Source organism: Pimephales promelas, chromosome 2 (genome assembly GCF_988280905.1).
Source record: "Pimephales promelas chromosome 2, fPimPro1.hap1.1, whole genome shotgun sequence".
Lineage (NCBI taxonomy): Eukaryota > Metazoa > Chordata > Actinopteri > Cypriniformes > Leuciscidae > Pimephales > Pimephales promelas.
The window spans coordinates 50,368,659-50,376,158 of record NC_142770.1 but is presented as its reverse complement, the minus strand read 5'-3'; positions in this window follow the sequence as shown (position 1 = coordinate 50,376,158).

Below are 7,500 nucleotides of genomic sequence, written 5' to 3'. Positions count from 1 at the left end.
GTGAGTGGTGTGGAAAGCCGAGTTGGGGCTCCACGCTCTGGGCACAGGGGGATCTCCTAGTGGTCCACCCCAGGCCCAGAGTGTGGAGCCCCAACTCGGCTTATTTTTTTTAAAATTATTATTATTATTATTATTATTATTATTTTTTTAATCTTATTTTATTTTATTTTTTTCAATTTTTCGGGATGCACCGGGTAGAAGTTCAAACTTCAACCGCCGTGGGGGTCCCTGGCCAGCGTTCTGGTTCTCCGAAGTGGGGCTGAGGGGGTCCAGGCGGGTGCCCCCTGGTCCCCCCCGACGTGTTAGGGGGCGAGCGGTGGGTCTCCCCCAAGCCCAAAGCCCCGGTTCCCAGAGTCGGGTAAACTGCGCGACTAACAATGACTCTCTTAAGGTAGTCAGAAACCGGTGTGAGTGGTGTGGAAAGCCGATTCGGGGCTCCACGCTCTGGGCACAGGGGGATCTCCTAGTGGTGCCCCCCAGGCCCAGAGTGTGGAGCCCCAACTCGGCTTATTTTTATTTTTATTATTATTTTTTTTTTTTATTTAATTATTATTTTGGGATTATTAGACTGGGTAGAAGTTGCAACTTCAAACGGGCATATCTCCGGAACCAAGCCGAGTTGGGGCCCCATACACCCGGCGTGGGGGGCCCTCCTAGAGGCCCCCAATACCCCCGAGTGTGGAGCCCCAACTCGGCTTACTTTTCGAGTTACAGCCGGTCAAAGTTGAAACTTTAAAGGGCCATATCTCCGGAACCAAGCCGAGTTGGGGCCCCATACACCCGGCGTGGGGGGCCCTCCTAGAGGCCCCCAATACCACCGAGTGTGGAGCCCCAACTCGGCTCACTTTTCGAGTTACAGCCGGTCAAAGTTGAAACTTTAAAGGGCCATATCTCCGGAACCAAGCCGAGTTGGGGCCCCATACACCCGGCGTGGGGGGCCCTCCTAGAGGCCCCCAATACCCCCGAGTGTGGAGCCCCAACTCGGCTCACTTTTCGAGTTACAGCCGGTCAAAGTTGAAACTTTAAAGGGCCATATCTCCGGAACCAAGCCGAGTTGGGGCCCCATACACCCGGCGTGGGGGGCCCTCCCAGAGGCCCCCAATACCCCCGAGTGTGGAGCCCCAACTCGGCTTACTTTTCGAGTTACACCCGGTCAAAGCTGGACAGGAAGTGGCCGTATCTCGGGACCGGAAGGTCCCCGTGGCTCGGGACGGCGGGAGGAGCAAGGTCCCCGAGAGCGGGCCCCGCACCCGCCGCCGCGAGCCGCTGGGACCTCCCGGTCCCGAGATGGGCCCCGTTACGCGCGGGCGACTTTCGGAGAAAACGGCCCGTATCTCGGAGAGGGGAGGTCCCAGCGGCTCGCCCTTTCGGGTGTCGGGGGCTCCCCACGGGCCCTCTCGGACCCCGCCTGCCCCGGGCCCCTGGGACCTTTCCTTCCCGGGCGCCCCCCCGACACGTCGGGCCCCTTTTCTCCGGGACCCGGGGGCCCCGGAGCTCGGGGGCGGGCTCTTTGCGAGGGGCCCGCCGGGACGCCACACTTGACCCGAGTCCGGTGTCTCTGGGCCGCCGGGTCCCCGAGCTACGGGCGTTCGAATTCGGGGCCCGAAAATCCCTCAAAGTCCGAAAACGTGCAGTGGGCGGGGACTTCCGGGGCCCCGGAGGCTCTGACGGCACACCCAGGGAGGTGCACCGTCCTCGGGCACGGCCAGGTGGCCCCCCCGGGGTCCTGGAAGTCCCCCCGCCCCCCGGAGACACCCACACCCACACCCACCCACCCACCGGACGGGAAGATTCCGTTTTTCGCCGATATCTCGAAAACGGCCGGGCGAAAAAATTTCAAACTCGGGTCTTCCGTAGGCCTCGGGGGGCCCTATCCAAAGAGGCCACCCGCGTCCCCGGGGGCCTCGGGGTCAGGGAGTTAGGCCCGGTCAAAGGCGCGGCGTTTTTGGCTTATATCTCGCGAACCCCCGGGCCAATCTTCCCCAAACTCGAATCGACCGTAGTGCCGGACGGGGCCTTTCGAAAGAGCCCACCCACGAGGTCCAACTCGCCCGGGTCCCCGAGTTATAGCCGTTCAAAGTCGGGGGTCCCGGCGAACGGCGATCCGGTAGGGGGCGTCCCCGGGGCCCGCCGCCGCCCTGGTTCGAGCGAGGGCCCCCGTGGGACCTCGCCACCCAAATTTGAGCTCTCTGGGCCTTCGCGTCGCGGAGATACGGGCGATTTTCTCCCGGGATCGTGACGTCATCGGCGGGCGCCATTTCAGAGCGCGGCCGAGGGTTTTCGGCCGATATCTCCGCGAATACTCGACCAAAAACGACGAAACGCATATGGACGCGTTCAGCTCGGCGAGACGGTTCGAATGAGCCCGGCCTCGGCCGGGCACGTCGAGTTTTCGGCGAGATATTTGCGTTTTTCCGCTTCCGGGGCGCTTTGGGGGCCCGTATCTCGGGCCCCCGGGGGCCCACGGGGCTGGGGGCGGTCTCATTCGAAAGGTCTCGTCCCGTTCTCCAGCCGACAAAAATTTGGCGTCGATCGGAGCCGCCTTCGGAGAGCTACGGTCGTTTGAAGCCCCGTGCGGTGGGGTTACCGTCCTTCAAACAGCCGCCGCTCGCAGGGGGAGTCCCGGGGAGGCATGGTTGCCTGTATGACTTGGGCTTAGAGCACCCAGCCCCGCGCTCCTGGAGGAACCTCCGGTGCACAGGGTCTGCTGCAACCAGCCACGTGGGTTCTGAGGGGTAGGGGAGCGTGCGCTCTCCTCCCCGGGCGGGCGGCCGGGCCCTGGGGGCTCGCGCCTCCACGGAGGGACCTCGCTCCCGGGGCTTCGTCCCCGGGGCTCGGGGACTCCGTGGCGGCTCGGCCCCCGGGGTTCGACCCCGCTCGCTCGCTCCAAAACCCAAGTCCAAAACGTGGGGTTGCACGGGAGCTCCGGGCGCGACGGGTCTCCACGCACGGCCCCGGGGAGGGAGCTCCGACCCGGGCCGGAGGCAGATTCGCCCCCCGCCCCCCGGCTGTCCGCCCGGAGCCGAGACGGTCCTAAAACGGGCCTTGGGGGTGATGTAGAAGGGTAACGCTCACACAACCAGGACTCACACAAACCGATCTGCATCCCAGGCAGGGTGCGGGTCTCCTGGGCACGAATAAAGCCCGATGCCCCGTGGGTGATGTTGGCCCTGGCCACTCAAGGCACTCACCCAAGCCAGAGAGGGTGCACTCTGGCTGGGGAAGCAGATTCAATCTCTGCTGTGGTGGAGCTCTGGAAAAACGCCAAACCTCCAGGAAAAGACGGCCCGGTTTCTCTGAAAAGTGCATCCCAGGCAGGGTGCGGGTCTCATGGGCACGAATAAAGCCCGATGCCCGTGGGTGATGTTGGCCCTGGCCACTCAAGGCACTCACCCAAGCCAGAGAGGGTGCACTCTGGCTGGGGAAGCAGATTCAATCTCTGCTGTGGTGGAGCTCTGGAAAAAACGCGAAACCTCCAGGAAAAGACGGCCCGATTTCTCTGAAAAGTGCATCCCAGGCAGGGTGCGGGTCTCCTGGGCACGAATAAAGCCCGATGCCCCGTGGGTGATGTTGGCCCTGGCCACTCAAGGCACTCACCCAAGCCAGAGAGGGTGCACTCTGGCTGGGGAAGCAGATTCAATCTCTGCTGTGGTGGAGCTCTGGAAAAACGCGAAACCTCCAGGAAAAGACGGCCCGGTTTCTCTGAAAAGTGCATCCCAGGCAGGGTGCGGGTCTCATGGGCACGAATAAAGCCCGATGCCCGTGGGTGATGTTGGCCCTGGCCACTCAAGGCACTCACCCAAGCCAGAGAGGGTGCACTCTGGCTGGGGAAACAGATTCAATCTCTGCTGTGGTGGAGCTCTGAAAAAAAAAAAACGCGAAACCTCCAGGAAAAGACGGCCCGGTTTCTCTGAAAAGTGCATCCCAGGCAGGGTGCGGGTCTCATGGGCACGAATAAAGCCCGATGCCCGTGGGTGATGTTGGCCCTGGCCACTCAAGGCACTCACCCAAGCCAGAGAGGGTGCACTCTGGCTGGGGAAGCAGATTCAATCTCTGCTGTGGTGGAGCTCTGAAAAAAAAAAAAAACGCGAAACCTCCAGGAAAAGACGGCCCGATTTCTCTGAAAAGTGCATCCCAGGCAGGGTGCGGGGTCTCCTGGGCACGAATAAAGCCCGATGCCCACCTTGAAACGGAGCCTGGGCTCGACTCTGAAGTCCAGATCTCGAAAAACGACAGAGTCCAAAAAGGTGCGGTGGCTCCAAACCTCCATGCCCTCAGACCTCCCTGGCCAGCCCAGGGAGGGTGGCCCGTCCTGGGCCAGACTCAGATTTCCCCCGCCACCCCTGGAGCTCCGCCTGGAGCGAAGACGGTCCTAAAACGGACCATGGGGCTCTTGTAGAGGATGAGGGAGGGAGAGAGGGGCCTTCAGAGAGCCCCTTGGCCGGCTTGACTCTGGAGTCGAATTTGGAAAAATAGACAAAGTCCATAAACGTGCTGTTGGTTCGGACCTCCAGGGCACTCAAGGCACTCACCCAAGCCAGAGAGGGTGCACTCTGGCTGGGGAAGAGGATTCAATCTCTGCTGTGGTGGAGCTCTGAAAAACACGAGAACCTCCAGGAAAAGGCGGCCCGGTTTCTCTGAAAAGTGCATCCCAGGCAGGGTGCGGGTCTCCTGGGCAAGAACGAAGCCCAATGCCCACCTTGAAACGGAGCCTGGGCTCGACTCTGAAGCCCAGATCTCGAAAAACGACAGAGTACAAAAAATGTGCGGTGGCTCCAAACCTCCATGCCCTCAGACCTCCCTGGCCAGCCCAGGGAGGGTGGCCCGTCCTGGGCCAGATTCAGATTCGCCCGCCACCCCTGGAGCTCCGCCTGGAGCGAAGACGGTCCTAAAACGGGCCTTCGGGGATGTATGAGAGAGGGGAAGCGTGGTGGTGGCAAACACAGAGGACCCCCTACCAGCGATCAGACCGTCGTGAGTCCCACTCAGAGTCACTCTGGGTGGGCATGTAAAAATCCAGATTACGCCGCGCTGGAGCTCTGGAAGTTACGAGACCTCCAGGAAAAGACAGGCTGGTTTTCTGAAAAGTGCACCCCAGGCAGGGTGCATCTTTTCCTGGGCACGAGCCCAGCGCACATGGTGTGGTGGTCCGGCTCTGGTGCCAAAGTTTGGGGGAAAAAATAGACAGAGTCCAATAACGTGGTGTGGTTCCAAAGCTCCATGCCCTCAGACCTCCCTGGCCAGCCCAGGGAGGGTGGCCCGTCCTGGGCCAGATTCAGATTTGCCCGCCACCCCTGGAGCTCCGCCTGGAGCGAAGACGGTCCTAAAACGGGCCTTCGGGGATGTATGAGAGAGGGGGAAGCGTGGTGGTGGCAAACACAGAGGACCCCTACCAGCGATCAGACCGTCGTGAGTCCCACTCAGACTCACTCTGGGTGGGCATATAAAATCCAGACTACGCCCCGTCGGAGCTCTGGAAGTACGAGACCTCCAGGAAAAGACAGGCTGGTTTTCTGAAAAGTGCACCCCAGGCAGGGTGCATCTTTCCTGGGCACGAGCCCGGCGCACGTGGCGGGGTCCGGCTCTGGTGCCAAAAAAATTGAGAAAAATCGACTAAGTCCAATGGCGTGACGTGGGTTCAAAGCTCCATGGTCTCAGACCTCCCTGGCCAGCCCAGGGAGGGTGGCCCGTCCTGGGCCAGAGTCAGATTCGCCCGACACCCCCTGGAGCTCGACCTGGAGGGAAGACGGTCCTAAAACGGGCCTTCGGGGCTGTATGGAAGAGGGCAAGTGTGGTGGTGCAAAACACAGAGCACCCCCTACCATTGATCAGACCGTCGTGAGTCCCACTCAGACTCGCTCTGGGTGGGCATATAAAATCCAGACTACGCCCCCCCCGTCGGAGCTCTGGAAGTACGAGACCTCCAGGAAAAGACAGGCCGGTTTTATGTAAAGTGCACCCCAGGCAGGGTGCGTCTTTCCTGGGCACGAGCCCGGCGCGCGTGGCGGGGTCCGGCTCTGGTGCCAAAAAATTTGAGTAAAATCGACTAAGTCCAATGACGTGGTGTGGTTCCAAAGCTCCATGGTCTCAGACCTCCCTGGCCAGCCCAGGGAGGGTGGCCCCGTCCTGGGCCAGAGTCAGATTCGCCCGACACCCCCTGGAGCTCGACCTGGAGGGAAGACGGTCCTAAAACGGGCCTTCGGGGCTGTATGGAAGAGGGCAAGTGTGGTGGTGCAAAACACAGAGCACCCCCTACCATTGATCAGACCGTCGTGAGTCCCACTCAGACTCGCTCTGGGTGGGCATATAAAATCCAGACTGCGCCCCCGTCGGAGCTCTGGAAGTACGAGACCTCCAGGAAAAGACGGGCTGGTTTTATGGAAAAAGTGCACCCCAGGCATATGCTTGTCGAACGGTCGGTCTGGGTAAACGGCGAGTGTCCGTGCTGTTGCGTGCGAACGAGATTCCCAATGCTAACGAACCTCCCCCGGCTGGCGACCGGGGAGAGCGCCTCGTTTTCGGGCACGAGCGAATGCGTCTGCCTGGCGGAGCCCCCGTCGGTGCCGAGGTGGTCCTGAGACGGGCCTTCGGGGTTTTGTCGAGGAAGGGGACAAGCGCCCCAATCGGACAAGGCGACGGGCTAAAAAATGGTGCTCGGTATCGGTTTCTGACATCCAGGCGGGGATGCGTCATCTGGGGTCGGCAGGCAGGCAGGCAGGCGGTCACCAGGGCGCTCTGGAGGAAAAGGCCCCCCTCCGGAAAAAAAGGACAGAGTCCGTAAACGTGAAGTCGAAAGAGTTCCCCAGGGCCGGCCCGTCTCCATGGCCGGTGACCTGGGTGGGTGCCTCGGACCCGGGGCGAGACGGTATCGGTGGGCGTGAACGGAGCACCCGTCGGTGCCGAGACGGTCCTAAAACGGGCCTTCGGGGTTTTGTCGAGGAAGGGGACGAGAGCCCCGCTCGGACAAGGTGACGGACCAAAAAAAAAAGCGTTGCTCGGTATCGGTTTCCGACATCCTGGGGAGGATGCGTCGTCTGGGGTCGGCAGGCAGGCGGTAACCAGGGCGCTCTGGAGGAAAAGGCCCCCCTCCGGAAAAAAGGGACAGAGTCCCTAAACGTGAAGTCGAAAGAGTTTACCAGGACGGCCCGCCTCCCGGGCCGGTCACCCGGGAGGGCGCTTCGTGCCCGGGGCGAGACGGTATCGGTGGGCGCGGCGGAGCTTCCGTCGGTGCCAAGACGGTCCTAAAACGGGCCTTCGGGGTTTTGTCGAGGAGGGGACAAACGCCCCGCTCGGACAAGGTAACGGATCTCCGTGTGACGGGCGCCTCCGGGTTGCCCACCCCCGGGGCCCGAGAGGAGCGCACCCCCTCCTCCCGGGCCGTCGACGCGAGGGGTGTTTAGCCTGATCGATTGGAACTTCGGACGCGCCTGGGGACGGCCCCTGCCCGGTCGAGAGACCGCTATGGGCAGCTTGCTCCTCCCCGCTCTGCGCGTCGACTCT